We start from the raw sequence: 10,000 nt of genomic DNA on the forward strand, positions 1-10,000 counted from the left end.
GTCTTATTAGTGGTGCTTTTAATTTAAATTGAATTAGCAACATTTATCTGTAAGGCCGTTCCCGTTGGAATTGTTCTGAGTAAAGATACATTTTTTTATATGTAACTTTTAAATATTTTGGGGAGGATTTAGGCCCGTGCACACGTGACCTGGAACGTTTAATGATTCTATCGTTAATGGTATTGTTTAAAAGTTGTCGTTCTTTGTTTAAATAAAGGTTTGATGCTTTAACTGTGAAAACATCTCATGAAGACACAGTGAGGGAGCCTGAGGACCAGAGAAATTTTGGCTGGAGATCTGAGAGGAACAACAGCTGTGGAGAAGAATATCATCCCACTCTCTCTCTCTCTCTCTCTCTCTCTCTCTCTCTCACTCTCTCTCTCTCCTCCCTCACCCTCTCCGTCAGAGTGTCCAGGGGGTTCAAGGGTGGAGGAGCCAAGTGGCAGAACTTCACTTGGTCCAGCTCCTCAACGGTGACGCCAGAAACTACGAAACAAAAAATAACGAATAAATAAATAAACCAACCTTCATCCTGATCCTAAACAACTAGAATACATAAATATATGTATTTGTATATATATATATATATATGTAAATATATATATGCATATATATGGATATATATATATGTATATACTGTATATATGTATATACACTATGTATATATATTGGTATATATGTATATATGTATAAATGTATATATATACATATATATGTATATCTGGACCAGTACTGAAGACCTGTGCTAACCAGCTACCCCGGGTGCTCACTACAATATTCAAGAGGTCCACCGTCATTCCTGTCCTGAAGATCGCCTCTCCTGCCTGCCTGAATGACTACCATCCGGTGGCCCTCACCTCGGTGGTCATGAGGTGTTTGGAGAGGCTGATTAAGGATTACATCTGCGCCTCCCTCCCCCGCACCTTGGACCCGCTGCAGTTCACATACCGGCAGAACAGATCCACAGATGACGCGGTCTCCCAGGTACTGCACACCACGCTCACGCACCTGGATGGCCAGAAGGGTGCCTGTGTGAGAATGCTGTTCATTGATTATAGTTCAGCTTTCAATACCATAGTACCCACCAGACTGGCTGTCAAGCTGCAGGAGCTCGGACTGAATACTCTGCTGCGTGCCTGGATCCTGGACTTCCTCACAGCCCGGCCCCAGGTGGTTAGGGTGGGGAGGCACATGTCCAGCTCCCTCACCCTGAACACACTATCCCCCCAGGGCTGCGTCCTCAGCCCACTTCTGTACTCCCTGTACACACACGACTGTGTGCCAGGTCCAGCTCCAACATCATCATCAATTTTGCTGACGACACTGTTGTAGTGGGCCTGATTACCAATGATGACGAGAAGGCCTACCGCGAGGAGGTGACTGACCTGTCACTCTGGTGCCAGGACAACAGCCTCCCCCTGAACATCTGCAAAACTAAGGAGCTGGTTGTGGACTTTAGGCGTGGATTACAACCGAGGACGCACGTGCCCTTGGTGATTAATGGGACCTCTGTCGACAGGGTGAGCAGCTTCAAGTACCTGGGAGTCCACATCACGGAGGACTTAACATGGACTATACACACAGACACTCTGGTGAGAAAGGCGAGGCAGCGTCTTTACCACCTCAGGCAGCTGAGGAAATTCCAGGTCTTGGTGAGGATCCTCAAGTCCTTCTACTCTGGAGCGGTGGAGAGCATCCTGACAGGCAACATCACTGCCTGCTTTGGGAACTGTACTGCTCAGGACAGGCGGGCCGTGCAGAAGGTGGTGCGTTCAGCCCAACCTACTATTGCAACTACCCTCCCCTCCCTGCAGGACTTATACACCAGGAGGTGTATTAGCGGGGCCCGCAGGATCATGAAGGATCCTCACCACCCCAACGAGGGACTGTTCCAGCTGCTGCGGTCGGGCAAGCGCCTCCGCAGCCACACAGCGAGAACAGAGAGACTGAGACGGAGTTTCTTCCTCAAGCCATAAGAACTGTCAATGCTGACCTCACTAGGGCTCCTCACTGGGTCACACACAGGCTCCACTACCTTACTGTATTGTATGTAGCATACTGTACTGCATACTGTATCACTGTTCTGGCTTACTGCATACTGTACTGCATACTGTATCACTGTACTGTAGGTAGCATACTGTACTGCACACTGTATCACTGTTCTGGGATACTGCTTACTGTGCTGTATTGCTGTTCTGTTTGGTGTTGCTGTATTGCTGCGCCGTACTGCATCTATGTATGGAAGTATGTATATGTTCGTGAAGAATAAAGCTCTTGAATCTTGAATCTTGAATCTTGAATCTTGAATCTTGAATATACATATATATGTATATATATGTATATATATATATATATATATATATATATATATATATATATATATGCCAGTAAAGTTATTTGAGCTGTGATTTCATCTGCCACTCCATTCTGAGATCCACACATACTTAAACTCACAAAAACTTCTCTAAAGATCATCTCGTTCCAGATTATCAGCGTCTGACAACACACGCCAACCCGTCGCCATGGCAATGGCGGATTATCTCCAGGGTTAACCTGCCCCCCCTTCCCTGGCCTTTAAATAAACGGACAGATGAATGCAGAGAGAGAGCGGCACGTCCTGTTTTGATTGATGTTTGGTGGTTGTGATCAGTGATTATCTGCAGTAAATAATTCACAGCGTTTAAAAAGTTAATGTGCAAAGAGAGAGAGAAACGCCTCCAAGCTGCCAAGATCTGGACCGAGGGAGGGATGGAGGGATGGATGAGGGAGGGAAGGAGCGAGCGAGGGAGAGAGCTGAGAGAGAGATGGAGGGATGAAGGGATGGATAGATGGATGGAAGGAGGGAGGGCTCGGGGGGTGGAAGAATGCATGGAGGGAGCTATTGATGGAGGGATGATGGGGGGATGGAGGGACGGATGGACATTTGAAGAAGAGGAGGAGAAGGAGGAGGAGGTGTGGCAGAGTGGGGAAGGAGACTCCATCCCTCCCTCCCTCCCTCCCTCCTATAATTGGTGCTTAAACACCCACACTGAGCAAAACTGTTGCTTTCATAAGAAATTGATGAATTATCTGAGAGAGAGAGAAGGTTCTAAATGTTTCAGAAGGATAAGTTACTTGGGCAAAACAGCTGTTTATGCATTATTTGTGTGGAGAGCCATTTACCAACGTTTAGGATGAAACGGTTGGTTCCTGGCCCTCAGGAGGTCCGGGCGCCGGGGGTCACAGCGGGTCGGGCACTGGGGGGGGGGTCGCCAATAAGAAAGGATGAAAAATTAATTTGTTGGTTGTTGCTTTTTAAAAGAGTCCGATATCAGGCCGTCAGTCTGCGAGCTTTCATTTAAGTGACAAACAGCCGCTCAGGGAAAGGAGCCAAGAAGGAGAGAGGAGGGGAGAGGAGAGGAGAGGAGAGGAGAGGAGAGGAGAGGAGAGGAGAGGAGAGATAGGGAAATTAATGAACAAGAATTGAATGAGTTCAAACTTTGCAGACAGTATGGGAGGACTTCCTCAAGGATGGATGGATGAATATACAGATATATGGATGGATGGACTGACAGGTGGATGGATGGATTCATCCATCATCCATCCTTTCATCCTTCCATCCATCCACCCTTCATCCATCCTTCCACACATCATCCATCCATCATCCATCGGACCCTTGATTTTACTCATAATGTTAATTAATTTTCCCCTCCATCCATCCTCTTCCTCTCTTTCTCTTCTCCTCTTCTCCCCTCATCCTTTCCTCCTCTCCTCCTTCCTCCCTTCCTCCTCTCCTCCCCCATTCTCCCCCCTGCTCATCCTCTCCTCTCCCATCTCCTCTTTTCTCCTCTCCTCTCCTCTCTTCCCTCCTCCTCTCCTCTCCTCTCCTCTCTTCCCTCCTCCTCTCCTCCTCCTCTCCTCCTCTCCTCTCCTCTCCTCTCCTCTCTTCCCTCCTCCTCTCCTCTCTTCCCTCCTTCTCTCCTCCTCCTCTCCTCTCCTCTCTTCCCTCCTCCTCTCCTCTCCTCTCCTCTCCTCTCCTCTCCTTTCCTCTCTTCCCTCCTCCTCTCCTCTCCTCTCCTCTCCTCTCCTCTCCTCCTCCTCTCCTCTCTTCCCTCCTCCTCTCCTCTCCTCTCCTCTCCTCTCCTCTCCTCTCCTCTCCTCTCCTCCTCCTCTCCTCTCTTCCCTCAGGCGATACAGCACAGCATCTTGTCATGTTGAGGTGACACTGATGCGTCCTGATGGAAGCAGCTTTGTCTGTTTGTTCACCTAAAGCACCTGGAGCGGCGTGCGTGTGCACGTGCACACACACACCCCACACACACACATTGTGAACCCGAGTCCCCACAGGAAGTCGGTCTCAGCGTCAACCCCTGTTGGCTGCCAACGGAACTGTGTGAAACGGTGTCTTCTCCCCTGCAAGTCAACGGAACCTTTAGTAAAAGAAATGGAAAATTAATCATTTGTTTCGTCCGATCTCCTGCTGACAATAACATGTTTCATAATAACTAAAATGGATCAAGATAGATGGATGGATGGGTGGATGGGTGGATGGGTGGATGGATGGATGGATGGATGGATAGATGGATGGATGGATGGATAGATGGATGGATGGTTGGATGGATGGGTGGATGGGTGGATGGATGGATGGATGGATAGATGGATGGATGGATGGATGGATGGATGGGTGAATGGATGGATGGATGGATGGATGGGTGGATGGATGGATGGATGGATGGATGGATGGATGGATGGATGGATTGATAGATGGGTGGATGGGTGGATGGATGGATTAGACAATATCCATATCTATCACCACTCTCTGTGTGGTATATACTGTATATAGGCTACATGAAGATCAGATAATACTTTATTAATGTAGGTAAAAAGCGGCGTTGGGGCAACCATGCAAGGCGCCAACATTGCTCATAGAGAGAAGTTAGGGGTTCAGTGCCTTGCTCAAGGGCACTTCGTCATGCCTCCAGGAGGAGCTGGGGATCAAACCAGCTACCCTCCGAGTACTGGGTTCTGGGTAAACACTCGTTCTGATTGTGTTTCTTCGCCGCTCTGAGCCTCATGCAGCGCTATGATAGCCGGGCGCGTTGCAATGAATATCAATACCCCCTCCCTCTCTCTCTCGTGATGTCTCTCTCTCTCTCTATTCTATCTTTCTGCAAATAATGAGAGTCCCGGCCCATTATGTGTGTGTGTGTGATTAGCGGGCGGGGCGGAGGATGGTAATGTCTTTAAAATGTCAGTTCAGAGGTTCAGCCTCATCAACCCGCGGTCACGCCGTCGTTTCAATATTCTTATGAGCTCCATGTTTTAGTGATGAGGCGGAAAAGTTCTCACCTCCTGCACCTGCAGCATGAATATTAAGCAGCACCATTATGTGATCTGAAGGAGGGGTAACCCTGAGAGGAGGGGGGTGTCACCGCCTGTCTCTCTGACTGCCTGTCTGACTGACTGACTGACTCTGTCTGTCTGATTGTCTGTCTGACTGACTGACTGACTGACTCTGTCTGTCTGACTGTCTGTCTCTGTCTATCTGATTCTCTGTCTGACTGAATGACTGACTTACTGACTGACTGACTGTCTCTCTGTCTGTCTGACTGGCTGCCTGTGTGTCTGACTAACTGACTGTCTGACAAGCCCCATTATGGGATCTAAAGGAGGGGTAACCCTGGGAGAGGGTTCACCACCTCTGCCACCTGTCTGTCTGACTGACTGTAGGTCCGTCTGTCCATCTATTTGTCTGACTGACTATCCTGACTGTACCTGTCTGTTTCTCTGAGTGTCTGTCTGTCCTCCTGGCACTCTCTGCCCTGTCTGTCCAAGCTATGTCTCTCTCTCGCTCTCCTTCTCTCTCTCTCTCTCTCTCCAGTCTGACCAACCTGCATCTGTCCCCCTCTCTCTCTCTCTCTCTCCTACCTGTCTCTCTTGCTCCAGTCTGTCCTGCCCGTGTCCTTCTGTGTCCTGTCTGTCCTACCTGTCTCTCTCCCTGCCTTGTGATCAGTGGATTACTGAGCTGCTCTCTATCATCTGCTTATTGATTCAGAAGAGATTCAGTTCAGAGCAGCTCTCATTATCAGTGGATGAAGTCATAATCCACTCTCTCTCAGTCTTTCTCTCTCTTTCTCTCCATTTCTCTCTCTCTCCCCCTGTCACCTACAATACCCATATTGAACGTGTATCATCAGGCTTGTGAAGGGTTTTTCAATAATGTCATATTCTGCATTTTTTTTGCTTTATTGTCATGTCCCATATTAACTTCCTCCATCTGTAAGACTATAACGAGGGTCAGATGGTACATGGATGGATGGATGAATGGATGGATGCATGGATGGATGGATGGATAGATGCATCGATAGAAAGATGGGTGGATGGATGGATGGATGGATGGATGGATGGATGGTAGATGGATGGATGGATGGATTGCTGGATGGATGGATGGATGGATGGAAGGATGGATGGGTGGATGGATGGATGGAAGGATGGATGGATAGATGGACGGATTGTTCCCACTGTGATATCCTTACCATTTTCTGGCTTTGACCCTCGCCTGAACTGTTTATTTTTTTGGATTTTGGAACGTTGACTTTAGCTTGGCTAGTGCTCAGCTAGTTAGCCTGTTAGCTTAGCATATTTCTAACTATGCTGGCATCTAAGCCTACCTCCTCAGACTGTGAGAACTGTATTGCGCCTAGTTGACGGACTCAGCGGTCTAGAGATTTCTTGAGAGACATTCAGAGCCGGCGTGAGGATGAGCACCGTCCTCCCGGAGGACAGTGCTCTCCTGGCTCGAATGCTGCTGCTCTCCCTCGTGACTCCTTTGCTGCCGGACCTCCATCCGTGCTCGCCGTCAGCTCCTCCATGGTCCAACACATAACCCTGGCTGCGGCTAAAACCCTCTGCCACCCACAGTCAGACTGACGGTTCATCATCTCCGGCCTGCAGCTGTGTCGCAGCTTTGGAGACGTAAAATTCATGCGTGTCCTTCAGCTACACACATGGCTCAAGGGATACTGCTGCTCCCTCAACGTACCGTTTATGGACAACTTTGGCACTTTCTTAAACCGTTCAAACATCTTCAGACGTGATGGAGTACATCCAAACTTTCATGGATCACGTCTCCTCGCCATGAACATGGAACTTACATTAAAATCCTCTCTTCACTACTGATGTTTGGTGAGTCCGATCCACTCTACTAACCTGAATGACTGTCACTCTGCTTTACAAATTCCTGTAATTATAAACCATAGACCAAAATCACATAACTTCCCTGCAAATACCGAATCGAAACAATTTACTACCAGTTCGGACTCCAACTATCAGTCCCCCACAAAGCCATGCACACAGAACAATAAAAATGGCTTTATTAAACGTCTTGGTTTTCTTGATGAATTCTCTGAGCTACTGTCCAAGGCCTCCACTGATTATGATTGTATAATTATCTCAGGTAATTTTAATATTCATGTTGACAATCAAACAGGCCCAGATGCTCAACACTTCATTAGCCTATTGGAGGCAATTGTCCTCACTCAGCAAGTTTCTGGACCCACCCACAATAAGGGGCTTACTCTGGACTTAGTCATGTCAAAAGGAAATGCTTTTCCTGTACAACAGAGGGGTACACGAACAATAAAAAAATGTATCATTAGCAATAATACCTTTGAAACCTTTAAGATAACTGTAAATGAGTTATCGTTGTTCATGGCATCATCAACTGAGGATCCTGTGAACAAATTCAACTCAAAAATACAAAATATCATTGATAACATTGCACCTGTTAAAACTAGAAACATCGAAAATTAAAACGTCCCCTGGAGAAATGGAACAGTTGTTAGGCAGCTTAAGAGAGAGTGTCGCCAGGCAGAACGAAAATGGAAAAAGACAAAACTTCAGGTTTATCATGAAATTTACAAGGATAGACTCAATCAATACAACACAGCAATTAAACAGACCAGACCAGTCTTTCTTCTCTCAAATAATTAATGAAAATATGAACAATAGTAAAGTGCTCTTCTCCACTGTTGATCGACTTATTCATCCACCATCTACAACCTCATAGATGCTCTCCACTGAAAAATGTGAAGAGTTTGCTACATTTTTCAATAACAAAATTATAACTATCAGACAAAACATTAGTGGCTCAACATCCAGAAATGAACCTACCCTCCAGTTCTCCAGTAATATGACTGCTGCCATGTCTCACTTTGTCCCTTTAGACATTAAAAAAAACTGGACAATATTGTTGGTCAGTTCAGGTCCTCCACCTGCTGCCTGGACCCTCTCCCTACCACATTTTTTAAAACCGTTTTTAACTGCCTAGCGCATGAGGAGCTAAAAATTGTAATCGGCTCTCTTCAATCAGATATATTTCCTGCAACATTTAGAACAGCTGTCGTTAAACCACTTTGCAATCTTGATGCAACAGTAATTGCCAACTAAAGGCTCATTTCTAACCTGCCGTTCCTCAGCAAAATTCTTGAAAATACAGTTAACCTTCAGCTTAACAACTATCTAACCTCAAACAGCCTTTTAGACACTTATCAATCGAGGTTTTCAGCCTCACCATGGCACAGAAACAGCACTTATTAAAGTTGTGAATGATCTGAACATAAACACTCATGTTAAGAAACTACCTGTCTTTGACAATGTTGACCATCAGATTTTAATTCGGGAAATTATAAAAATGGATCGGATTATCCAGCCAATTTCTAAATTGGTTCAGAACCTACCTACAGGACAGGCAGTTCTTTGTGTCCATTGGAGATTTTGTCTTGAACAAAGTGAATATTATCTATGTGTAGTGCCCCAAGGTTCGATTCTGGGCCCATTATTGTTTAACCTTTACATGCTCCCACTTGCACATATTGTGAAGAAACAAAAAATAGATGACCATAATTATGCAGATGATTCACAACTGTACATATCCCTATCTCCTGATGACCTACTCCCTACACACTCCCTCACGCAGTGTATTAATGATATTAATGTATGGCTGTCACAGAAGTTTTTACAACTGAGCAAAGATAAAACTGAAATGCTCATCTTTGGTGCAAAGGCTCAGAGACAGAAAATTTCAGCTCATCTCAGTTCTCTGTCTCTTGAGAGCAAGAATGAAGCCAAAAATCTGGGTGTAATCATAGCCACGATCTAAATTTTAAGAGCCATATCAATCACATGACAAAATCAGCCTTCTATCATCTGAAAACATTTCAAAATGAAGCGGCTTCCTGTCAAAAGCAGACCCTGAAAAATGTATCCATGCATTCATAACAAGTAGATTAGACTACTGTAATGGCCTATTCACCGGCCTCCCGATATCAGCCGTGCAGTGGCGACAGTTAATCCAAAATGCGGCTGCACGCGTTCTCAATGGGACAAAAAAGTTTGAACACATCACACCTGTTCTTAGATCTCTGCATTAGCTCCCTGTTGAAACTAAATTGATTTTAAGATTCTGCTACTTGTATATAAAGCTAAATGGCCTTGCACCTCAGTATATAAAAGAAATGCTAATTGAAGACGAACCAGCAAGAACTCTCACTCACACTCGATAACCATCCATCGCACCAACTCTAAAGCAGGGGAGGCTGCCTATGCCCCAAGTAAATGAAACACCCTGCCGTAGGACCTGAGAGAGGCCCCCACAATGAACGCTTTTTAAAGCAGGTTAAAAACCTTTCTGTTCACTACAGTCTATGACTGACTTGTATGTGTGTGTGTGTGTGTGTGTCTGCGTGCGTGCATGCATACGTTTGTGTGTGTGTTTGTGTGTTCTCTATGTTGTGAGATTTGTGTGTGTGTGTGTGTGTGTTCTGCATGTTGTGAGATCTGTTAATTCTGCACTGACTGTTCTTGCACAGACATTTTATATATTTTCTTTGGTTGTATTTCTCTTAAAAGCAGATCGTGTTGCCCTGGGGTGAAATGCGCTTTATAAATAAAGTTTGACATGAAGTTTTGACTTCTCTACCTTTATCTCAAAAGGATCTCTATCCTACTTTATTCTTTTCTA

This window comes from Zeus faber (genome assembly GCF_960531495.2).
Source record: "Zeus faber genome assembly, chromosome: 14".
NCBI classification, from domain to species: domain Eukaryota; kingdom Metazoa; phylum Chordata; class Actinopteri; order Zeiformes; family Zeidae; genus Zeus; species Zeus faber.